The 27,207-nt window shown below is 42.9% G+C and overlaps 1 protein-coding gene across 1 annotated transcript in view; it reads left to right on the top strand.

Annotated features, from left to right (window-relative positions):
* Positions 1–343: 343 nt before the first annotated feature.
* Positions 344–27,207, top strand: part of LOC124711597 (neo-calmodulin-like) — a 468,518-nt gene continuing 441,654 nt past the window's right edge. Inside the window, exon 1 of the mRNA XM_047241753.1 lies at positions 344–419. The gene's annotated coding sequence lies outside the window, so the exon portion shown is untranslated. The remainder of the gene's footprint in view (positions 420–27,207) is intronic.

Here is a 27,207-nt window from a genome sequence, read left to right as displayed (position 1 = left end):
ATCGGTATATAGCTACTATATTATGGTTAATTTTACCAAACACGTAAGCCTTAATAAACAGTACATTTTAGAGCCGATCTGTCGTTCCAACGTTGAGCATGCCACGAATGGCGTGTAGCTTCTTTAACAAGTTGGTTTTACCCATTTCACTTGTATCTGGCAGCCAGTGTATCACCAGCCATCCCTAGTATGACTCGGCCCTAGCGCGACAGCGACCATCAATCAGCGCCGCCCCCAGCCGCCCGCCGCTCGCCGCCCACGGGGCCGGCTTCGCGTACCCTCCGCGTGGCGCTGGCGTCGCGCGGGGGCGTCGCGTCGGCCGGCGGCTGCGTCGGCTCTCCACTCTGCGTCGCGACGGCAGCCCCCGCACATGCCCGACAGCGGACCGGCCTCCGCCGCCACCAGCCACAGCTCTCCAGGTGAGTCGGCGCCGGAGCCAGCGCGGCCTCGCAACAAGTGGCGGCCCGCCCACAGGTGGGGATCTGCCTGCTCTCCACCAAACCACTTCACCCTGATCCCAACACCTCCGAGTCCCCACAAATTTCATTCTCGACTTTCTTACTCCTCAGATTCTAATTAACACACGCCTGTCTCCCCGAATTCTGTTCAGAACTTTCTAAATGGCCAGATTACAATGCTTGTGTTGTTCCTTTCTCCATTCCACTGTATCTGTTGCTCTTTCCGTTGTATTTTTCTCCTTGTTCTATTTCTTCTTATTCTGCTCAATTTCTCTGCAAAACTTTCTACTTTTTTGATGTTGTTCTCTGTCTGCTCCCATCTTCTGCTAATCTTTTCATATATCCATACCTTCTTCACCAAAGATTCTCAATAACCCTTTTTACTTATTCTAATATTTCACTACCTTTGCATTTTCGCCCCTAGTGCTCCTTCCAGCGAAAAATTTAATTACTCCAAATTGTACCGCAACCCTTCTGCTTATTACAATAAACAGGCTTCTACAGCACGTGTCAGTCTCTTTAGAATTGTTATGCTTGCAGTACAACTTATATTAAAATATCCATCAATGACAGAAGAAAGCGTACCGCAACACGGTCAAAACCTCCCTATTTTAGAGTCTTCAGTATTTTGTAAGATGACGTGTCAGTACACCCAAAAGGAATAATACATTGTCTTTGTTCATTCTATTTATCTAATGTCTTTTTCTTCTACTTCTTGTTCTTCTTCTCGTTATTATTGTTATTATATTTTTCTTCTTCCGCTTCTTCTTATGCTTTTCTCTCCACGTAGTTCGATTGTTTTGATGTTCTCCTCCATCTGCTCCCAACTTCAGCTAATCTCTTCATCTGTACTTGTTTTATACACCCAGCGTCGTCGATTTCGCGTTTCACTTATTCTAACACTTGACTACCGTTGTAATATTTACCTTTACTGCTCCCTCCAGTGTCAAGATGCCTATTTCTCACTGCACTGCTGCAACTCCGTCTTTTGACTTCTAATCAACACCTACACGTCTTCCCGGATTTTGTTTGTAACTTTCAAAAGCCCGGATTGAAACGTCTGTGTTATCTTTTTTCGCATTCTAGCCTCCTGTTGCTGTTTTCATCTTAATTTTCTCCTAGTTCTATTTCTACTTCCTCTGCTTATATTCTCTCCAAACCTTTCGAATTTTTTTAATGTCGTTTCCGTCTCCTCCCATCATCTACTAATCGCTTCATCTCTACATGTCTTCTATGTTAAATATCCTCAATAACTCAGTTTACTTATTCTAATACATGACAATCCCTACAATTCCTTCCCTCTACTGCTCCTTCTAGCGAAAAATTTTACTATTATTAATTGCAGTGTATCCCTTCTTTCCCCTTTTGTCTTTAATCAATTACTTTCACTTTCATCCAACACCGATACGTATTCCCAAATTTTCAATTTTTTTATACTTTTTTATCATTAGACGTCACAATACTTTTCCATTTGACTCTTATTTTAATTCCTTTTTGACATTACTATAATATCAGCTCTGTAACCATTTTCAAGTCATTCACTATTGTCATTTCCAAATTAGTTATTTCCCTTGCCATGGGATACCGCAAGAACATCACATTCACAGGGATCGTTATATCAATTCCTGTTGTTTGGTATGTGAAGCCTCCTAATCCATATGAAAAACTGTTTTCGGAGTATTAATAGCGAATCACCTCAAAATGCCTACAGAGCTGAAATTCAGAAGTAAAGAGCACAACAATCAAATGGCGAAATCAGTATCATTTAGACATGTCTTTTTCCTGTTGTAATCAGTCCGTCCACTAGTTTAACATGGCCAACTACGATTTCCTCTCCTGTGCCAATGAGGAGCACTTACATCTACATCTACATCTGTTCTCCGCTAGACTCCTTTACGTGTGTGACGGTGAACACCTCTAGTACCACTATCATCTTTTCCTATTCCCTTTTCTAACGCGAATGGCGCGTGGGAATAACGCCTGTCGCTAAACCTCCTTACGAGCTCTAACTTCCGTGATTATCGTCTCTTGAAAGATGTGTGTTTGCAAAGATGCAATTTGCCGTCCGACTCTACTCGGGACGTTCGCTCTCTGCATTTCGACAGTAAACCTCTCAGCGATGCACAGCACCTCTCCGTCACAGGAGATTGCTGAGCACCTCCGTTATGGCTTCACACTTACTAGACGATCCCGTGACGAAACGCTCCATTATTCATTGGATCTTTTCTACCTATTCTGTTAATCCCATTTGTCAAGGGTCCAAGAGTGATGAACAGTAGTCAAGAATTGGTCGAGCAAACGTTTTATAGGGAAGTTCTTCGCGAATGAATTACATTTCATTACGAGTCTTCCAATGAATCGTCTGCTTTTCATGCATTCAGTCTGACGTTATCATTTGAGATTAGACCTGGCGGTTACTTCTACATATTTCAGAGTTGTTATTGTTACCAGTGATTTGTCACCAGTTATGTTCAAAAATGGTTCAAATGGCTCTGAGCACTATGGGACCTAACATCTGAGGTCATCAGTCCCCTAGAACTTAGAACTACTTAAACCTAACTAACCTAAGTACATTACACACATCCACGCCCGAGGCAGGATTCGAACCTGCGACCGTGCGGTTCCTGACGGAAGCGCCTAGAGCCGCTCGGCCACAGCGGCCGGCACTAGTTATGTAATCAAATAATGATCTTGTTATACACAGATGGGAAGAAATCGCAATACCAGAAAATAATTAATGTAGAGAAATGAAATGTTTGGAATTCATTTTCCTAGGTAACATGTGTAAGTTATTAACAGTGTAAGACAACAGGTTAATGTAAGTGCGGGATAAGCCACAGGAAATATTAAATGCTGATACACTAATAAGCAGTGTAACCCACCAGAATTTGAATGCAACCATACTAACGTGCAAGCCTTGTGTTGTACAGGGCTGGATGTCAGTTTGTAGGATGGAGTTCCGTGCCTGTTGCACTTGGTCGGTCAATACAGGGATGGTTAATGCTGTTTGTGGATGACGCCGGAGTAGTTGTCGTCGGGTGATGTCCCATTTGTATTCGATTGGAGGCAGATTTAGTGATCAAGCAGACCAGGGAACTCTGTAGTGCGTGTTGGGTTACAACAGCGATATGTGGACGAGCGTTATGCTGCCGGGAAATACCCCCTGGAATGCTGTTTATGAACAGCGGCACAACAAGTCCAATCACCAGACTGAGGTACAACATTGCAGTCAGAGTACGTGGGATAACCAGGAGAGTGCTCCTGCTTGCGTGCGCCATCGAAATGCAGACCACAACTCGAGGTGTAGGAGCAGTATGTCTAGCACGTAGACAGGTTGGATGAACGCCCTCAGCAGGTCTCCTTCTAACCAACACACAGGCATCACAGGTGCCGAGGCAGAACCAGCTTTCATCAGAAAACACAACAGACCTCCATTCTGCAATCCAATGAGCACTCGCTTTACACAAATGGCAGTGGTTTAGGGTCAGTTGAATGTACGCTACAGGATGTCTGGCTCGAAGTTGTCCTTAAAGTATTCGATTTGTAACAGTTCGTTGTGTCATCGTGGTGCCAACTGCTGCTCATATTGCTCCTGCAGATGCAGTACGATGCGCCAAAGCCATATATCGAGTTCGATGGTCTCCCTTCTCGGTAGTGCCACGTGGTTTTCGGAAGTCTGGTCTTCTTGCGACATGACATCCTCCTAGTCACAGCTGCCAGCAATCCTGTACAGTGTCTCGATTCCTGTCAAGTGTTTCTGTAGTATGATTCCTGTCAAGTGTTTCTGTAGTGTCGCTGATGGAACAGCCACCTTCTCGTAACCCTATTGCAAGACCTAGTTCAAACTCATTGAGGCGTACAGATAATGCCGTGTCTGTCACATTAAAAGTATTCTTGTCTCACATCAATCCACCTCGTCCAGTCTCGAAGCAAACTAACGCTCACGACAGTTACAGCGTGTATTTAAAGCAAACCTCATTTGCATCTTCATAGAGGCACTAGCAATGCCATCTTTATGCGTGTTGTTGTTGTGGTCTTCAGTCCTGAGACTGGTTTGATGCAGCTCTCCATGCTACTCTATCCTGTGCAAGCTTTTTCATCTCCCAGTACCTACTGCAACCTACATCCTTCTGAATCTGCTTAGTCTATTCATCTCTTGGTCTCCCTCTACGATTTTTACCCTCCACGCTGCCCTCCAATACTAAATTGGTGATCCCTTGATGCCTCAGAACATGTCCTACCAACCGATCCCTTCTTCTGGTCAAGTTGTGCCACAAACTTCTCTTCTCCCCAATCCTATTCAATACTTCCTCATTAGTTATGTGATCTACCCATCTAATCTTCAGCATTCTTCTGTAGCACCACATTTCAAAAGCTTCTATTCTCTTCTTGTCCAAACTATTTATTGTCCATGTTTCACTTCCATACATGGCGACACTCCATACAAATACTTTCAGAAATGACTTCCTGACACTTAAATCAATACTGGATGTTAACAAATTTCTCTTCTTCAGAAACGCTTTCCTTGCCATTGCCAGTCTACATTTTATATCCTCTCTACTTTGACCATCATCAGTTATTTTGCTTCCCAAATAGCAAAACTCCTTTACTACTTTAAGTGCCTCATTTCCTAATCTAATTCCCTCAGCATCACCCGACTTAATTCGACTACATTCCATTATCCTTGTTTTGCTTTTGTTGATGTTCATCTTATATCCTCCTTTCAAGACACTGTCCATTCCATTCAACTGCTCTTCCAAGTCCTTTGCTGTCTCTGACAGAATTACAATGTCATCAGCGAACCTCAAAGTTTTTATTTCTTCTCCATGAATTTTAATACCTACTCCGAATTTTTCTTTTGTTTCCTTCACTGCTTGCTCAATATACAGATTGAACAACATCGGGGAGAGGCTACAACCCTGTCTTACTCCCTTCCCAACCACTGCTTCCCTTTCATGTCCCTCGACTCTTATAACTACCATCTGGTTTCTGTACAAATTGTAAATAGCCTTTCGCTCCCTGTATTTTACCCCTGCCACCTTTAGAATTTGAAAGAGAGTATTCCAGTCAACATTGTCAAAAGCTTTCTCTAAGTCTACAAATGCTAGAAACGTAGGTTTGCCTTTCCTTAATCTTTCTTCTAAGATAAGTCGTAAGGTCAGTATTGCCTCACGTGTTCCAGTGTTTCTACGGAATCCAAACTGATCTTCCCCGAGGTTGGCTTCTACTAGTTTTTCCATTCGTCTGTAAAGAATTCGTGTTAGTATTTTGCAGCTGTGACTTATTTAGCTGATAGTTCGGTAATTTTCACATCTGTCAACACCTGCTTTCTTTGGGATTGTAATTATTATATTCTTCTTGAAGTCTGAGGGTATTTCGCCTGTTTCATACATCTTGCTCACCAGATGGTAGAGTTTTCTCAGGACTGGCTCTCCCACGGCCGTCAGTAGTTCCAATGGAATATTGTCTACTCCGGGGGCCTTGTTTCGACTCAGGTCTTTCAGTGCTCTGTCAAACTCTTCACGCAGTATCATATCTCCCATTTCATCTTCATCTACATCCTCTTCCATTTCCATAATATTGTCCTCAAGTACATCGTCCTTGTATAGACCCTCTATATACTCCTTCCACCTTTCTGCTTTCTCTTCTTTGCTTAGAACTGGGTTTCCATCTGAGCTCTTGATATTCATACAAGTCGTTCTCTTATCTCCAAAGGTCTCTTTAATTTTCCTGTAGGCGGTATCTATCTTACCCCTAGTGAGATAGGCCTCTACATCCTTACATTTGTCCTCTAGCCATCCCTGCTTAGCCATTTTGCACTTCCTGTCGATCTCATTTTTGAGACGTTTGTATTCCTTTTTGCCTGCTTCATTTACTGCATTTTTATATTTTCTCCTTTCATCAATTAAATTCAATATTTCTTCTGTTACCCAAGGATTTCTACTAGCCCTCGTCTTTTTACCTACTTGATCCTCTGCTGCCTTCACTACTTCATCCCTCAAAGCTACCCATTCTTCTTCTACTGTATTTATTTCCCCCATTCCTGTCAATTGCTCCCTTATGCTCTCCCTGAATCTCTGTACAACCTCTGGTTCTTTTAGTTTATCCAGGTCCCATCTCCTTAAATTCCCACCTTTTTGCAGTTTCTTCAGTTTTAATCTACAGGTCATAACCAATAGATTGTGGTCAGAGTCCACATCTGCCCCTGGAAATGTCTTACAATTTAAAACCTGGTTCCTAAATCTCTGTCTTACCATTATATAATCTGTCTGATACCTTTTACTATCTCCAGGGTTCTTCCATGTATACAACCTTCTTTCATGATTCTTAAACCAAGTGTTAGTTATGATTATGTTGTGCTCTGTGCAAAATTCGACCAGGCGGCTTCCTCTTTCATTTCTGTCCCCCAATCCATATTCACCTACTATGTTTCCTTCTCTCCCTTTTCCTACACTCGAATTCCAGTCACCCATGACTATTAAATTTTCGTCTCCCTTCACTATCTGAATAATTTCTTTTATTTCATCATACATTTCTTCAATTTCTTCGTCATCTGCAGAGCTAGTTGGCATATAAACTTGTACTACTGTAGTAGGTGTGGGCGTCGTATCTATCTTGGCCACAATAATGCGTTCACTATGCTGTTTGTAGTAGCTTACCCGCATTCCTGTTTTCCTATTCATTATTAAACCTACTCCTGCATTACCCCTATTTGATTTTGTGTTTATAACCCTGTAGTCACCTGACCAGAAGTCTTGTTCCTCCTGCCACCGAACTTCACTAATTCCCACTATATCTAACTTCAACCTATCCATTTCCCTTTTTAAATTTTCTAACCTACCTGCCCGATTAAGGGATCTGACATTCCACGCTCCGATCCGTAGAACGCCAGTTTTCTTTCTCCTGATAACGACATCCTCTTGAGTAGTCCCCGCCCGGAGATCCGAATGGGGGACTATTTTACCTCCGGAATATTTTACCCAAGAGGACGCCATCATCATGTAATCATACAGTAAAGCTGCATGTCCTCGGGAAAAATTACGGCTGTAGTTTCCCCTTGCTTTCAGCCGTTCGCAGTACCAGCACAGCAAGGCCGTTTTGGTTATTGTTACAAGGCCAGATCAGTGAATCATCCAGACTGTTGCCCTTGCAACTACTGAAAAGGCTGCTGCCCCTCTTCAGGAACCACACGTTTGTCTGGCCTCTCAACAGATACCCCTCCGTTGTGGTTGCACCTACGGTACGGCTATCTGTATCGCTGAGGCACGCAAGCCTCCCCACCAACGGCAAGGTCCATGGTTCATGGGGCGTGAAATCTGAATAGACATCATTTTTCAGATGTAGAAAGACGCCTACTAGCCCCCCTTTATGTCGCGCAGCTCCTTCTTAGTCTTGCGATTTCTTTCCCGACAGTATACAGGGTGGTCCATTGATACTGACCGGACAAAATATCTCACGAAATAAGCATCAAACGAAAAAACTATAATGAACGAAAGTCGTCTAGCATGAAGGGGGAAACCAGATGGCGCTATGGCTGGCCCGCTAGATGGCGCTGCCATAGACCAAACGTATATCAACTGCGTTTTTTTAAATAGGAACCTCCATTTTAATTACATATTCGTGTAGTACGTAAAGAAATATGAATGTTTTAGTTGGACCACTTTTTTCGCTTTGTGATAGATGGCGCTGTAATAGTCACAAACGTATAAGTACGTGGTACCACGTAACATTCCGCCAGTGCGGACGGTATTTGCTTCGTGATAAATTACCCGTGTTAAAATGGACCGTTTACCAACTGCGGAAAAGGTCGATATCGTGTTGATGTATGGCTATTGTCATCAAAATGCCCAACGGGCGTGTGCTATGTATGCTGCTCGGTATCCTGGACGACATCATCCAAGTGTCCGGACCGTTCGCCGGATTTCTTTCTGTGGGGAAAGTTGAAGGATATTTGCTATAGTGATCCACCGACAACGCCTGGCAACATGCGTCAGCGCATTGTCAATACGTGTACGAACATTACGGTAGGCGAACTACTCGCTGTTGAGAGGAATGTCGTTACACGTATAGCCAAATGCATTGAGGTTGACGGACATCATTTTGAGCATTTATTGCAAAAATGGTTCAAATGGCTCTGAGCACTATGGGACTCAACTGCTGTGGTCATCAGTCCCCTAGAACTTAGAAGTACATAAACCTAACTAATCTAAGGACATCACACACATCCATGCCCGAGGCAGGATTCGAACCTGCGACCGTAGCAGTCGCACGGTTCCGGACTGCGCGCCTAGAACCGCGAGACCACCGCGGACGAACATTTATTGCATTAATGTGGTATTTACAGGTGATCACGCTGTAACAGCATGCGTTCTCAGAAATGATAAGTTCACAAAGGTACATGTATCAAATTGGAACAACCGAAATAAAATGTTCAAACGTACCTAGGTTCTGCATTTTAATTTTAAAAAACCTACCGGTTACCAACTGTTAGTCTAAAATTGTGAGCCATATGTTTGTGACTATTACAGCGCCACCTATCACAAAGCGCAAAAAGGGGTCCAACTAAAACATTCATATTTCTTTACGTACTACACGAATATGTAATAAAAAATGGGGGTTCCTATTTTTTAAAAAACGCAGTTGATATCCGTTTGACCTATGACAGCGCCATCTAGCGGGCCAACCATAGCACCATGTGGTTTCCCCCTTCGAGCTAGACAAGTTTCGTTATTTGTAAAAATGGTTCAAATCTCTCTGAGTACTATGGGACTTAACTTCGTAGGTCATCGGTTCACTAGAACTTAGAACTACTTAAACCTGACTAACCTAAGGACATCACACACATCCATGTCCGAGGCAGGATTCGAACCTGTGACCGTGGCGGTCACGCGGTTCCAGAGTGAAACGCCTAGAACCGCACGGCCACACCGGCCGGCCGTACTTTGTAGTTTGTTCGTCTGGCGCTTATTTCGTGAGATATTTGTCCCGGTCACGATCAATGGATCATCCTGTATATATGTGCGCAATACGTTATCAGTTATTTGTTGCATATACTCTTTCTTCCACAGCGATTTTTGTATTCTGAAAGACCCTCCACTATCATGACAGCTACTCCCTGCCCTCTTAACACAGGTCCAATCAATTGTCGGTTTCTCTAGTCATTGTTCTTCGAGCATGCATTCATTTGCGTTTCTACAGAGGACCAAATCACTTATTATCTTACCCATGCAATTTATTTTCAGCAATCTTCTGTCAAGCTTTTCCTCAAACGCTCCGATCCTTTTGTTTTCCAGGTTTCACACAGTCGGTGATTCACGTCCACACATTGTTCAGCTCAAGTCATACGAACTCAAGAATTTATTTATTTAGGTAGTACCTACTTTTGACACTAGAAGACTTCTTTTGCCGAGGTATGCTCTGTCTGCCTGCACTAGAGTGCTTCTTATGTACTGTTTCTTCAAACGTCGTATACTATCTTGCTTCATATGTAGTAGGATTCCTTCACATCGTGCAGATCGGTCGCATATTATTGAAGGTTTTATGTATTACAATCGCCTTCTACGTTTCTGTCTTCTTTCTCTTTTCCTTCTTCTACTCTTCTGTCCTAATCTTTCTACTGTTTTGATATTGTCCTCCAACCTCCTAATCTCTTCATCACTATGTTAAGAGTATAAATCGAAAACTTTCTATTTTCCAAATTTCACATTTTTCGGGATTATGGAAAAAATGTATCTTTGTTTTTACATAACTGATTTGTATCCAGAAAACTGAGAAGGTACTCTGACACCACAGAAATTTGCTGCTCATCGCATCGCCAAAAAATGTAATGAGACAAATTAGAATGTAAATTATATTCAGAACGTTCTAAATCTCATACCAGGAAACTGACTAGTTCTCAGTTTCAGTGGGAAAGTGTTTGCAAATTGAATCTTGCAAATAAAAAACAGTAGCTAGCCACTGTTAACAATACCATTTTTTTTTATCCAAATAGCTCCATTATCGGTTTCGGACCGACGGGTTAATCTTCAGACGGCTGTGCACGATTATATCACATTTCTTGTTCTTTACATTAGTTGTTTGCTGTTTTCTTCAGCAATTAACATAAACAACAACAGAAGTAATAAGTGAACAGCCGTCTGAAGATGCACATGTCAGTTCGAAACCAGTAGCAGTGCTATTTGTGCAAATAAGTAGCATTATTAACATTGACTGCTTACTGTTTCCCTCTTTACAAGATTAAACTTGTATTTTAACCACAACCAATGTTATTTTTTAATAAAATAGCAGGAATTAATTTTTCGTTGCAATGGCCATTAAATCTGAGACACAATGTGTAATCTGTGATAAAACAACTACAGAAATACAGGATTAAGTTTTTATCTAGTACAGCTGTAGTCAAGAAAAACAATTCTCATCTTTCAATTTTTCGAACTCAAGAGGGACACTCAGCTTGGCACGAAGACCATGCGCCTTCTACTAACGCGTATTTGAAAGATTTTCTCCGTATTTGTACTCCTGAATCTAGTCTAGGAACATCCAACATAGTGCTGAGGGCACAATATTACTGAAAACTCATTTTGTAAGAAAAACGGTACTTGCACCGTTTCAGGTTATCACTCTTTATACATCTGCTGTCCTAGCATCCTCGCCAGCGCAATTTAATTATTCAAATATTTGGCTGCCCGTACAATTCTTCTTCTAAGCGTATCTGCTCGTGACTCGTCAGTGGTAGCTTTTAATTACAACAAACAGAAGTCACCTCTGAAACAATGTCCTTTATTAAACGGTACGGGTTTCGAAATGATTTTAATAGACGTCGAATCACATACACTACAGGTCATTAAAATTGCTACACCATGAAGAAATGCAGATGATAAATGGGTATTCATTGGACAAATATATTATACTAGAACTAACATGTAATTACATTTTCACGCAATTTGGGTGCATAGATCCTGAGAAATCAGTACCCAGAACAACCACCTCTGGCAGTAATAACGGCCTTGATACGCCTGGGAATTAAGTCAAACAGAGCTTGAATGGCGTGTACAGGTACAGTTTCCCATGCAACTTCAACAAGGTACCACCATTCATCAAGAGTAGTGACTGGCGTATTGTGACGAGCCAATTGCTCGGCCACCATTGACCATACGTTTTCAATTGGTGAGAGATCTGGAGAATGTGCTGGGCAAGGCAGCAGTCGAACATTTTCTGTATCCAGAAAGGCCCGTACAGGACGTACAACATGCAATCGCGCATTATCCTACTGAAACGTAGGGTTTCGCAGGGATCGAATGGTAGAGCCATGGGTCATAACACATCTGAAATGTAACGTCCGCTGTTCAAAGTGCTGTCAATGCGAACAAGAGGTGACCGAGATATATATCCAATGGCATTCCATACCATCACGCCGGGTGATACGCCAGTATGGCGATGACGAATACACGATTCAAATATGCGTTCACCGTGATGTCGCCAAACACGGATGGGACCATCATGATACTGTAAACAGAACCTGGATTCATCAGAAAAAATGACGTTTTGCCATTCGTGCACCCAGGTTCGTCGTTGAGTACACCATCGCAGGCGCTTCTGTCTGTGATGCAGCGTCAAGGCTAACCGCAGCCATGATCTCCGAGCTGATAGTCCATGCTGCTGCAAACGTTGTCGCACTGTTCGTGCAGATGGTTGTTGTCTTGCAAACGTCCCCATCTGTTGACTCAGGGATCGAGACGTGGCTGCACGATCCGTTACAGCCATGCGGATAAGATGCCTATCATCTCGACTGCTAGTAATACGAGGCCGTTGGGATCCAGCACGGCGTTCATTATTACCCTCCTCAACCCACCGATTCCATATTCTGCTAACAGCCACTGGATCTCGACCAACGCGAGCAGCAACGTCGCGATACGATAAACCGGAATCGCGATAGGCTACAATCCGACCTTTATCAAAGTCGGAAACTTGATGGTACGTATTTCTCCTCCTTACACGAGGCATCACAACGATGTCTCACCAGGCAACGCCGTTAAACTGCTGTTTGTGTATGAGAAATAGGTTGGAAACTTTCCTCATGTCAGCACGTTGTAGGTGTCACCACCGGCGCCATCCTTTTATGAATGCTCTGAAAAGCTAATCATTTGCATATCACAGCATCTTCTTCCTGTCGGTTTAATTTCGAGTCATCTTCGTGGTGTAGCAATTTTAATGGCCAGAAGTGTAATTATTTTTACTACCTTTTCATTTCGTACTTTATTGGTCCACTCATTTCTAGCACACATCCATAGTAAGTCAGTTAAAATTCTTCCAGTCTTTTCTTCTCCAGTTGTACTATTGCGCAAATTTCTTATCCATGCCGTTTTTTGCCCAAGAGATACAGTTTCAGAAACCTCTTGTTCACTTACAGGCTAATAATTGACACCAACAAAGCGCTTCTGCTGAAGCAAGATTTCGTCGACTATACTAGTCTGCACCCGATATTTTTGGTGTTCCTCTTATTTTCCTCCGAGGTAACAATCTGTTTTCACTTCTATCTTTTACGTTGGCTTTCAAAAAATGATAATCTAAGATAGGATCACATTCACATTGCAGAAAGTATTTTAAACTCTATTATACGCTAAGTGTGTCTTATACTCGACGTTTCTCTTTATTTAAATGATTTTTTTCCGTATTTGGTTGGTGACTGAACCCAATCGTTCTTTTCATAGTGTGTCCCTCTCCCTATATTTTCAAAATTATTATTTCCATATGTTCTACATTTAAGTCTATGAGAGTGTGGTACAATATTCTGTAAAGAGTACATGTTGTACACGCTTCATTTCCGCCTTGTTACACAATTCTCGATTAATGTGCGTAAATAACGACTGTATTTAAGCCTCTCCCACTCTCACCACATGATGTGGGAAAATACGATAACTCTCTTCAATCGCTTAGTAAAGTACACTTTCAGATTTTTGAAAGTTAGTCTTCACGTGATGGGCTACGTCTTTCATGTATCGTCTTGCACATGTATCTGTTTGAGCATTTATCTAATGAACTACACAGCACTCACTAAACCCGTGACAAATCACCAAGTTCTCCTCTAAATCCAATTCATTAAAAAAAGAGGTAATCGTTCAGTGCAGGCAAATAAGTCTGAAGAATCAGCCGGACGTCAATGGAAACTCAAGGGAAATACGTATTCGCGCATTCAGTCAATCGTCTTCAGTTGAAAGTTTGCGTGAGTAGAACGTACACCAACGAAGAGAAGTACACATGCTTCTCATCTACGGAGACTGTAAGTGAGCAGAAAAAAAACTGCATTTACAAGATGTGGCTATAAAATAACGTGCCTGAAGAGTAAGTACGCATGAGCCAAAGATGAACGACGAACAGCAGTGAAGCGTGAAGCATTCGCAGTAGAATGCAGCATCTCTGGTATGTGTAGACGAATTAGTGCGGCTTTGGCCTCCGTTAGTGTAAGAGCGATTATTTTGCTTTGCAGGAAAATTAATAGAGCAAGGAACTGTCGTGATGTTTCACATGAAATTTGGACAAACTGCTTCTGAAACCTATCTTTTACCACAAGAAATGCATGTTGAAAACTATTTATCCCGTACACGGGTTTGGAGGGATTCAAGAGTTTCCAAGATGGCCGAGAAGGTTTTAAAAATGACTCGCGCTCGGGACGCCCTGCAATATCAAAAACAGATGAAAATATCGAAAAAGTAGGTAATCTTATTCGATCTGACCGTTGGTAGAGTTCTATCGATTGCCGAAATTGTGAGAATTAACAAAGAATGCTTAAGGCAAATTTTACGTAACCGAATTAACGTAAGAAACTTAGGTGCTGAAAATTCTCAAGATCGAAAAAAGAAGCTCCTGAAATTTTTGTACTGACACACTGAACACCACTGAATAACATCTTTGAAAAAGTGGTAACATGTGATGAATGTTTTTCACTATGATCCAGAAACAAAGTGCCATTTCATGCATTGGAATGACCCAACTTCACCGAGAGCGAAAGAGCTCGAATGAGCAAAGCGAGATTCAACGTGATGATGATACTGTATTCGATATTCATGGAATGGTGTATCTTCATTGGGTTCCTGAAGGTCAAACTATCAAACATTACTACAGTAACTTCGTCAGAAAAAAGAAGCAACCCAAACTGTGGAAGAACAAGTCATGGGTTCTTCATCAAGACATGCACCGACTCATACAGATTTGCCTGTTCAGAGGTTTCCAGTGAAGAACAGCACCCGCTATTTTATAGTCACACCTTGCATATTTGTTTACTATCAACTCCAGCTAGTGAGTGAATTACTTAACCCCGCGTATCTGCTGTGTATGTTGGTAGGAGAGGAAGTGGACCACCAAATAAAAAATATAAGATGATATTTGAAAAATACATTCTGCTGTTCGTATCTTCGTGGTGCAGGAAGTTACAAGCAAAGCAGTCATGCTGCATAACCGCTCCTGACTTAAACAACATTTGCTTGACTTTTTTCTTCTATGCAAAAAGTTATTTGTAGTGTTCATGATAAATAGGACACCCTGTCAATTCATAATGATTTGATATTTCTGTGAAACAGTTATGAATGTTTTGTCACGTGCACTGTGTAAAAAGCGTTTAAATATTTACCCATCCCAGTAAATGATCACTTTCCTTGCTACTGTTAAAGTCAAATCAGCTGTGAGTGTAGAGCTCGCGTAAAACAGTGGGTCAAATGGCTCTGAGCACCATGGGACTTAACATCTGAGGTCATCAGTCCCCTATACTTAGAACTACTTAAACCTAACCAACCTAAGGACATCACACACATCCATGCCCGAGGCAGGATTCGAACCTGCGACCGTAGTAGCAGCGCGGTTCCGGACTGCAGCGCCTGGAACCGTTCGGCCACAACGGCCCGGCAATTATGGGTCCCCTGTGTAGAAACACAGTATCGTCTTTAGTGCTGGGCAAGTCCATTTCACTGTTCTGAAGGGGTGCCACCCCTTGCGCATCAGTTGACCTGCGCGTTCTTTTTGCAAGTTTTGGTATATAGCATGACACCGCAATATTCGATCATCGTAGGTGCAGGGAAAGTTCTACACAATCGAACGTGTGATTAAATGCAGAGCCACTAAATGCCAGAGAGGATTGAAGGAACCGCTATTAAAGTCGCTCTGTAAAGAGAAGAAGGGGAAAACATAGGGGCAACTACCTCGCAAAGTAAGACGAAGTAAATGATCCAGAATTCAAATCAAGAACAACTGCCATCACGATTAACTTAGGTGTAGCTGTCCTCGGAATAACGAAGCAGCTTAAATTGCTTAATAATCCAAACTGTCCAGACTGTATACCAGTCAGGTTCTTTTCAGAGGGGCCTGATGCAATAACTCCATACTTAGCAATCATATACAACCTCTCGCTCATAGGAAGATTCATACCCAAAGACTGCAAATTTGCGAAGGTCACACCAATATCCGTGAAAGAAAACAGGTGTAATCCTCTTACTTAAAGACCAAAATCACTTACGTCGATTTGCAGTAGGATTCTGGAACATATACTGTGTTCGAACATTATGAAAAACGTCGAAGGAAACGATTTATTGGCAACAGCCAACACGGATTCAGAAAATATCGCTCTTGTGAATCACTATTAGCTCTTTATTCTCACAAAATGACATCGTTCCTCACAACCGACTTCTAATCAAATCCCTGGAGTATCGTCACAATTTTACGACTGGATTCGTGTTTTCCTTTCAGTAATAAATCACAGAAAGACATCGAGTGAAGAGGAAGTAATATCTGGCGTTCCACCGTGAAGTGTTATGGGCCATCTTGCTGCTGCTGATCTACATCAACGATTTAGGAGACATCAGCAGGCCTCTTAAATTTTTTGCAGATGACGCCGTCAGTCACCATCGTGTGAAGTCATCAGATGATCAAAATCAACTGCAAAATGATTTAAACACGATGTTTATACGGTGCGAAACGTAGTAGTTGACTCAAAATAATGAAAGTCTGAAGTCATCCATAAGAGTACTAAAAGAAATCCGCCAAATTTCTGTTACACGATAAATCACACAAATCTAAAGTTGTTAATTCAACTAAATTCATAAGGTTTAAAATTACGAATAACTTAAATTGGAACGATCACGTAGATAATGTTGTAATAAAACCAAACTAAAGACTGTGGTATATTGGCAGAGTACTCAGAAAATGCAACAGGCGTATTAAAGAGACTGTTTACCCTACATTTCTTGGCCGTCTTCTGGAGTATTGCTGTGTGGTGTGGGATACACAACAGATAGGACTGAGAGAGGACATCGAAAAATTTCAAATTCAGTTTCTATGGTCGTGAAATAGGGGACAGAGTGTCACGGATATGATACAAGAATTGGGGTGTCAGCCATTAAAACAAAGGAGTTTTTCGTTGCGGCAGAAACTTTTCGTGAAATTTCACTCACCAACACTCTCTTCAGAGTGTGAAAATATTTTGTTTGGGCCCAACTACAAGAGGGAGAAATGGTCATCATAACAAAGTAAGAGAAATCAGAACTCGCACAGTAGTATTTAAGTGTTCGTTTCCCTCGCGCGTTGTTCGAGCATCGAAAGGTAGAGAAATAGATTTGAGATGGTTCCATGAATCCTCTGTCAGGCACTTAGGGTACGGTTGCTATCGATTGGTCCGCTCCTTCGATGGGCTGGCCTGATTTCTTTCTGGATACTGACAATAGGCGCATACCAGCGGTCATTAAGTGTACCCCGTGTTGCCAAAAATTCACTACATTACTCGTGATTTGTTCAACGTAGACGCAAAGCAACAGTTAAAAAATGTAGGATTAGCACCACGTTTGTTGAATTGACAAGTATTAATGATTGAAACGTCTTACTGATAAGGTAATAGTGATTAAATTTCTATATCTCCCATTGGAAAGCATGAGCAGTTCACACCATTTTGTGATACCACAGTATAAAATTGAGTGCTGTCTTGTTAAACGATTTAGTCCGAGTTCGCTTGAATGAACTACCTCGAATTTAGTCTAATCTTAGGCCTAATTAGGCCATTATGAACATAATCTAAGTGATGGTTTTCATTGTTTGTTTTGTAATAATTCGTAAGTGTTTTGGTAATCAGTTAATACTTTTTTTCTTCAAAGGTTGAAATTTCTACTTTTAGCTATCTTCTTTTTGAATATATGTTATTCGATTTCAGAAGCCAAAAATAACTCCTAAAATAAAATATATGAAATACATTGACACTTATTTAGGCATGTGTAGTATTTGGCCCATTCACAAAACTGCCTGGCCAAATGCATTCACGAAAGCCACGTGGTCCATTGATGGAAACCAGCCCAATCATTGATACTTATGATTTCATTTTTCAAATACACACATACAAGAAGTTTTGCATTACCTCGGTTCCGAGAGTTCGGGAACCTGTACAGACAATTGGAATATAGATCCACATAAACATCATTTCCGCCGTCTTTGTTGCTCATGAAAATCAAACATTGCATGTTGTACCACTATATAGCGAAACCTTCAGAGGTGGTGGGCCAGATTGCTGTACACACCGGTACCTCTAATACCCAGTAGCACGTTCTCTTGCATTGATACTTGCCTGTATTAGTCGTGGCATACCATCCACAGTTCATCAAGGCACTGTTGTTCCAGATTACCCAACTCCTCAAAGGCAATTCGGCGAAGATCCCTCAGAGTGGTTGGTGGCTCACGTTTTCAGTTACCCCAGACATGTTCGGTAGGGTTCATGACTGGAGAAAATGCTGGCCACTCTACTCGAGCGATGTCGCTATCCTGAAGGAAGTCATTCACAAGATGTGCCCGATGGGGGTGCGAATCGTCGTCCATGAAGACAAATGACTCGCCAATATGCTGACGATACGTTAGCACTGTCAGTCGGAGGATGGCATTCATGTATCGAACAGCCGTTACGGCGCCTTCCATGACCACCAGCGGCCTACGTCAGCCCCGCATAACGCCACCTCAAAACTACAGGGAACCTCCACCTTGTTTCAATCTCTGGACAGCGTGTCTAAGGCGTTGAGCCTGACCGGACTGCCTCCAAACACGTCTGCAATGATTGTCTGGTTGAAGGCATATGCGACACTCAGAGGCGAAGAGAACGTGATGCAAATCCTGAGCGGTCCATTCGGCATGTTGTTGGGCACATCTGTACCGCGCTGCATGGTGTGCTTGCAAAGATGGACCTCGCCATGGACTATTGCGCACAGTTTGAGTTGTTGCACGACGTCCTGTGGCTGCACGAAAAGCATTATTCAACATGGTGGCCTTACTGTCAGGGTTCCTCCGAGCCATAATCCGTAGGTAGCGGTCATCCACTGCAGTAGAAGCCCCTGGGCGGCCTGAGCGAGGCATGTCATCGACAATTCCTGCCTCTCTGTATCTCCTCCATGTCCGAACAACATCGCTTTGGTTCACTTCGAAACGCCTGGATGATTTTCTTGTTGAGAGCACTTGTTGACAGAAAGTAACTATGCGGATGTCATCGAACTGCGGTATTGACTTTCTTGCCATGGTTGAAGTACCAGACAACACGAGCCGTGTACCTTCTTCCTGGTGGAATGGCTGGAACTGATTGGCTGTCGGATCCCCTCCTTCTAATAGGCGCTGCTCATGGATGGTTGTGTACATCTTTGGGTCGGCTTCGTGACCTCTCTGAATAGTCGAACGGACTGTGCCTGTGATACAATATCCACAGTCGACGTCTATCTTCAGGAGTTATGGGAACCAGTGTGTTGCAAAACTTTTTTGATGTGTGTATTTCATCAACAGTGAATATTTATGAATTCTGTGTCTACTATAGTGAGATACCAAGGACAAGATTGAAGTTACCCTGAAAATATAATATTTATTACAGTATCTGAGGATTTTATTTTACATATTTCCTTAGGTGGTCCGTTGATAGTAACCTTCCCCATATTGTAAATTGCAGAATAATCATGTAGATGTATATCTAGTTGTACTTCCCAGAACTATTCGAAATAATTTCTGGAGCCTACACCACAGTATGGTGATTCTTTATCTGAAAAATAGGCTTCAAGGGCAGGAAACGGAAGCGATATGACGCAGTGGCGTATAGAGACTAACGGTGGTGATAATCTAGGCAATTTCTGTAACGCGCAAATTCTGACAAAAACAGACAATGGGCTCAATCTTTTATTCAGAGCCGCCATTCTTACGTATAAAGAAGGCAATAACTTTAGTAATAAAGAAGAGAGTGAAAAAATAAACGACACGCAGGCAGTTAACTGAGTCGCAAGGGCTCCGTCATCCAATAAAGCCAAACGTAAACAAGCGGAAAACGACCGCTACCGGTAGCGAAGGCAGCTGAATCTGCTTTTCTATAGCGCAATACACGTATCTGTAAACATCTGGTCCGCTTCCACTGATATTATCGACCTCTACGTAATTCCGGAAGACGTGTTCCTTGTGACTAGCATAGCATGTTTTTGTCAAACGTAAATTTCGTAGCAGGACTATAGAAAACCACCGCGTGACTTCACCCTGTTGTCAGTTTCGAACATGCATCGATCATCTACATAATATAAAATGTTACAGCAGCAGTACAATATACTCCTTGTCAAATTGCTTTCTTACCAGTTAGCCTCTGTCCGCAGCTCGTGGTCGTGCGGTAGCGTTCTCGCTTCCTACGCCCGGGTTCCCGGGTTCGATTCCCGGCGGGGTCACGGATTTTCTCTGCCTCGTGATGACTGGGTGTTGTGTAATGTCCTTCGGTTAGTTAGGTTTAAGTAGTTCTAAGTTCTAGGGGACTGATGACCATTGATGTTAAGTCCCATAGTGCTCAGAGCCATTTTAACCAACCAGTTAGCCTTTACAGCAAGGAGAATACGGCTCCGCCTAGCTGGTACGTTTCCCCCACCACCACAGCACGCTGTCTGACCACAAGGAGGGGGAGAGCGGAGAACTGCGAACGCGCCGCATTTAAATGGCAGTGCAGATGCACTGCATACGACTTGGTGTTATATTTCGCATTTCTCAACAAAATAAATCAAAAACCAAACCATTTTCGGCATTATTTAATTGTTTTTCGTGTACTGAAGACATAATATACTTTTTATCTGGTACAAACTGTCGCCATGTGGACATATGCAGACAATTTCACAGTTTTTCGCACTCAGGTAGCCACGTAAACGTGACTTAGTTTCGTAAGCGAAAAACTGTAGTATTTTTGCAATCTCGTTATGGAGACATGGAAATTCTACCTGAGTAAAGCAATGTAGACGTGCTGAATAGTTTTAACATCCAAGAGACATGTCTTTAAAACGGGAATTACCTCGCGGGTTGGTCAGGTACATCTGCACATAGACGGGGCGGTTTAAACTGAAGGCAAAAAGGGTTTCGAAAACAGGTGTAAGATTGGCAGTGTCCTCAGAACGTTTAGCAAAATATCCTTGTAATTCTTTCACAGCCACAATGAATTCTTAAACCTCGGATTTCCTTTGTTTCCTTTAACGCCAGTGAGCATAGGGACCGAATAGTGTTTTTTTAGAATGTGTCCCTTCTACAACGCGTTTTTCTTTTCAAACCAATCCCCATCAAATCATAAATAAGTTTTTTCTCACCTTGCAATGTCTTACAATGGTCAGTAGGCAGTCGAGTCCACTTAAAATGCAAGACCTGTTGTCCATTCCAGATGTTATAATCTTCGTTATTGCACTCCATTTTCCTTCACAAATTCAACGATAGCAAGTTTTAAATCGAAAAATAGTGACAGGCAAGCGTCTTGGCTTACCGTCTGGTGTAGTGATACAGAAAGTTTCCATACTCTTCATTCGGCTCCATCAAAACTATTGCAGTTGACAGTGGTATAATGCAGGCGACTTCAGAACACTTACTATTCGTGCCAATAACATGATCAAGTACGTCTTGCCTGCAAATTTAGCACACAGTCCTTCTTGATGTACAGAATAGTGAATCCTATCTATTGATCTTAGTAATTTTTTGCTCTTCCGGTGTCAACTAAAGCTTTAAATTCTTTCTGCATGGTGCTGTAATCTTGTTTCATAGCAAACCTGCAGTGCCTGTCCCTTATGCCGCTGCATAATATATACTGAGAATTCTCATACCTCTTTCATTTCCATTCATTTTCAAAGGCTTGTGACGATAGATCTCTAGACTGCCTAGTCTGTGCAAACAGCCACTGGAACTATGAACGTCCATCACACCACAAACTAATAGCAAAGGGGTAACAGCGTTGACACCACAATCCAGCCGAACTGAAGAGGGGTGGGCTGACCGAAAAATGCCACTCCACAATACTGAACAAAACATCTCGCTGTTCTGGGTACTTCTGACAATTACCTAACAACGCTGAGACAAGGCAAGCCTCGGCCCACACACAGACCGCTCATCACCCTGCATGCGCGAAGTTTGGCACACTGTGAATGGTGACCAGACCTGCTTTAGAGTACAAACCTTTTTTTGGGTGAGGGCGGTGTGGAAAGGGTATCTTGCTCTGGTATGATGCGATCCACCATAAAATTCGTCTGGTGTGCCAGCCTCTCTATTTCGGAGTAGCATTTGCACCCGACGCCCTCTGTTAGCTGCTTGTGTATCCCAATCTCTGTCTTTCCTTACAGTTTTTACCCTCTGCAGCTCCCTGTAGTAGCATGGAAATTATTCCCTGTGCAAGGCGGCAGCTTGAATGAAAGTCAGTTTCGCACCTTACATGAGTTTTATATGTCATAACAAGTAGATGTATTCGTCACCTGCCGGCCGCGGTGGTCTCGCGGTTCTAGGCGCGCAGTCCGGAACCGCGCGACTGCTACGGTCGCAGGTTCGAATCCTGCCTCGGGTATGGATGTGTGTGATGTCCTTAGGTTAGTTAGGTTTAAGTAGTTTTAAGTTCTAGGGGACTGCTGACCACAGCTGTTAAGTCCCATAGTGCTCAGAGCCATTATACGTCACCTGACATACTTCAGGGATAATGAGCAGCTTTACCTATCAAAATGTACAGCATGTAATGTAAACGGATGACACTCAATTGGACAGTGTTAACACACCGAAACCAAATCGTGTATGTCAATAAGCAAAAGGAGAAAAAAGCTGAAGGAAGAAACGTTTTAGTTCGGGGGCAGAAGCGAGTTATGCCATCACAGCCAGAGTACAACAGAATGCTTCTAAAAGGACTTGGTGGCCCATGGTCAGAGGGACACGATCGTGCTCGGCGACACATCGAGGGGAGCAGGCAGCAGCGCAGCGCTGCTTACAACGGAGAAATTATTTCGGCGCAGTTTAAAGGCAGGCCCTTTGCGATTGGCAATGGTAGTTTCCACAAGATGAAGGGAACGCTCCCACTTGTCTGAAAAGGCCGTGACGTGAAGCACGAAAGGACAGGTGGGGGACAGTTTGCTACAAAAGACACAATACCGAAAGCTTCGGCAACTCTCCTCTGAACGTGCGTCAAGTATACAACAGGGCACATCACAATAATATGTACGGCGCCAAAAGAGGAATTTTGTGAGAACAGTGCGTTCACTTTTGGAGCTGTAAATTAGCTGAAGAGTCGTTGAGCTCTGATAGCAGAGGAACGAAACAGCCACATAGTTAATGGTTCATGCGAGAACTATGAGGGCATTGAAGCATACACTCTGCTCCATCTATGTACGTGTATATCGTAATATTTTCCAGATTAGGATGAGTGCACGCTTTTTGTCCTAACGAGAAACATAGTCAGCTGATAAAATTAGTAAAGGATTAGCTTTTTATAGGATTTTCAGAGGGCGACAGCAGCCGAGCAATCTTGAGTAATCTATTGCTTATCTTGTCACAACAAGTAACCATCCTCCATAGACTTGATTGCCATCCTAAATAGCACCGAACTTAGAACAGGAATCGGATGATTTGTCGTAGTATTGGCCAACTTCACGGTGCATAACTAAGAAAAATTTTGTAGAGAACCTTCTACTTAAACTTGATATTGTTGTGTTCAGTGTTATTTCTGCTAAACAGAACGTAATGTATTATTTTGACAACTGTTCTTATATTGTCATGTTACAGTATATGTAAATACGTGTCCTTCTTTCACAATAATTCTGAAATTAAACAAATTGTGTACAGCTAAACACCGATGTGCTCTGTCGTAGAATAAGGGTCCACTCCTAACCCCAGTAATTTATTCTAGTGATGCTAACGCACTCACAGGGTGTTTTTGCTGACGTCCGACAAACGTGAAAAGGAGTGGATTGTCAGACTTGCTGTTGTATCACCCTGCTGCTTCTTGTTGTCAGTGTGTTTCCACCTGCTCCTTTCTTCGACAATATTGCAGAGAACCTCCTAGCCCTTTCCTTTATCAATTCATCTAATTATCAACATTCTTCTTAGCGTCACATCTCAAACGCTTCCGCCGACCGTTGTGGCCGAGCGGTTCTAGGCGCTTCAAATGGTTCAAATGGCTCTGAGCACTATGGGACTTATCTGAGGTCATAAGTCCCCTAGAACCTAGAACTACTTAAACCTAACTAACCTAAGGACATCACATACATCGATGACCGAGGCAGGATTCGAACCTGCGACCGTAGCGGTCGCGCGGTTCCAGACTGTAACGCCTAGAACCGCTCGGCCACTAAGCGCTTCAGTCTGACTAGATAACCCACTCTCGAACGTTCTTGAAATGAAATTAAGGACAAGCAGTTATGTAAACATCATAATGTCAAATGTTACACTCATTGCGAAAGTTATGGAAAACCTTAATACTCCTATGGGTCCAGATAAACACACAGAGCTATTTAAAGGGCAGTAGGCGCCCCCATAGCCTCAGTAGGTGGAACCCATCCATGTACTATTTTGCACGATGGTCCCAAACAGCGACATGAACTCCAGGTTACTGTTTAATCCGCTCTAGGACAAAATTAAGTTGTGTTGTACTATTCAAGGCGCACTGAGTAATTATCCGGCAGGCATATGCTACTAGATACCGCAGATTAATCTAAGTGAGCATAAACATCAAGAAGGTTTCGAGAGAACATCAAAATAAAATATAGTAATTCTACCCACATTTGCAGCTGAGGTCGCCTACGCACGCCTTTTAGGTAGCGCTCGACTCTGAGATTGCCGATTCGAATTCCCTTGGTGGGAGAAATTTTCACCGCCAGCACTTGGTCGCTAGGGGAGAGGTGGTGACTCGAAGTTCCCGATCGCGATCACCAGTTTCTGTGCAAATGTCATCGATTAAACTCGCAACGTCTCCGCAGTGTCTCCGGAATGAGGGCATGTGACTCTGTTGATGGTATTCGTATACCGAATAGAGCGGTTAAGTTCGGCGCCCCCTTGGTGCTGTCAGTAGGCTATGTGCCGGCACCAGGTGTCACCCTCTCTTTTCTTTCGTAAGCGTCATACAACACAAACATAGGACAACAACACAAACAAACACATCAAAAAAAGTTTTGCATCAGTTCGGTTCCCAGAATTCTCGAACCTGTACAGAAAAATGGAATAGAGATCAACTTAAACATCATTCCCGCCCTTTTTACTGTTCATGAAAACCACACATTGCATGTTGTACCGTCATACAGCGAAACCTTCAGAGGTGGTGGTCCAGATTGCTGTACACACCGGTACCTCTAATACCCAGCAACAATTTCTCTTGCAGTGTTGCATGCTTGTATTCGTCGCAGCATACTCTCCAAAGTTCATCAAGGCACTGTTGGTCCAGATTGTCCCACACCTCAACGCCGATTCGGCGTAGATCCCCCAGAGTGATTGGTGGGTCACGTCGTCCATAAACAGCCATTTTCAGTCTATCCCAGGCATGTTAGGTAGGGTTCATGTCTGGAGAACATGCTAGTCGAGCGATGTAGTTATCCTGAAGGAAGTCATTCACAAGATGTGCACGATGGGGGCGCTTATTGTCGTCCATGAAGACGAATGTCTCGATAATATGCTGCCGATATGGTTGCACTATCGGTCGGAGGATGGCATTCAGGTATCGTACAGCCGTTACGGCGCCTTCCACGTTCACCAGTGGCGTACGTCGGCCCCACGTAATGCCACCCCAAAACAACAGGGAAACTCCACCTTGCTGCAATCGCTGGACAGCGTGTCTAAGGCGTTGAGCCTGACCGGACTGCCTCCAAACACGTCTCCGATGATTATCTGGTTGAAGGGATATGCGACACTCATCGGCGAAGAGAACGTGATGCCAATCCTGAGCGGTCCATTCGGCATGTTGTTGGGCACATCTGTACCGTGCTGCATGGTGCCGCGGTTGCAAAGAAGGACCCCGCCATGGACGTTGGGAGTGAAGTTGCGCACCATGCAGCCTATTGCGCACAGTTTGAGTCGTAAGACGACGTCCTGTAGCTGCACGAAAAGCATTATTCAACATGGTGGCCTTGCTGTCAAGGTTCCTCCGAGCCATAATCCGCAGGTAGCGGTCATTCACTGCAGTAGTAGGCCTTGGGCGGCCTGAGCGAGGTATGTCATCGACAATTCCTGTCTCTCTGTATCTCCTCCACGTCCGAACAACATCGCTTTGTTTCACTCCGAGACGCCTGGATACTTCCCTTGTTGAGAGCCGTTCCGGGCACAATGTAACAATGCGGATGCGATCAAACTGCTCTATTGAGTCTAGACATGGTTGAGCTACAGAGAACACGAGCCGTGTACCTCCTTCCTGGTGGAATGACTGGAACTGATCGGCTGTCGGACCCCCTCCTTCTAATACGCGCTGCTCATGCATGACTGTTTACGTCTTTGGGCGAGTTTAGTGATATCTCTGAACAGTCAAAGGAACTGTGTCTATGATACAATATCCACGGTCAGCGTCTATTTTCTTTTTTTTTTTATTTGGCCTTTGAGTGTGTACTCAATTTAGCCATCGGCAACACATAGTGACAATGTACACATAATTGAATAAACAAATACAGAAATGCATATTTACAAGAATAAAAAGCTTAACAGTTATAGGTTTGTACATAATGTTTTAAAAATTGAATTGAATTGAATTGGAAAATAATTAAAAGGGCCTTGGCTTACAATTCACACCAATTCTGAAATATCTTCATCAGCAAGACATATTTATAATTTACGTACACCATTAAAACCTACAGATTGTGACCAGTACTCTTGATGAAGTTAACTATCACTTTATATAGACGAACGTCTTTAGTACACAAAAGAGAAGAAGCTGAGTGAGGAAGATGGTAGCCCACACTCAGCAATGTCTTCAGAAAGACCAACCGTTCACGGTCAAATTTGGGGCACATAAATAAGATGTGGTTGACATCAGCTTCCGACTCAGGATCACACTCACATGCTGGTGAACTGTAAACGTTGATCCGATGTAGATGTTGTGGGAAAGAGGCATGATTGAAGCGGAGTCTTATAATGGTAGAAATCGTGAATCGGTCCAGATGTGTCCTCATGAACCACGGCTGTGAAGGAATCCGACTATCTTCAGGAGATCTGGGAACTGGGGTGTTGCACATACACATATACTTGCTCTGTGCTGAAGGTTTGTTGTTATTTGTCGACAATTTCATTGATATAATGTAACAGAAAATACATGCTAACGTAATTTGAAGGCCCAGAATGTGCACATAGCAAGTGAAGTTCAGTAAATTTTAACTATGCCAATGAAACCGTTGTTGTTGTACTGTCACGTCATCACATAAAATAATTAAAAATGTAAAATACAAAATAAACGACGTATTGGCAGTGTTGCGACGATATTACGCACATTGTGATCTGTTTTTACTGGGATGGGTGCTTCAGC

Source organism: Schistocerca piceifrons, chromosome 8 (assembly GCF_021461385.2).
Source record: "Schistocerca piceifrons isolate TAMUIC-IGC-003096 chromosome 8, iqSchPice1.1, whole genome shotgun sequence".
Taxonomy (NCBI): Eukaryota; Metazoa; Arthropoda; class Insecta; order Orthoptera; family Acrididae; genus Schistocerca; species Schistocerca piceifrons.
This window is presented reverse-complemented; position numbering and strand designations above follow the sequence as displayed.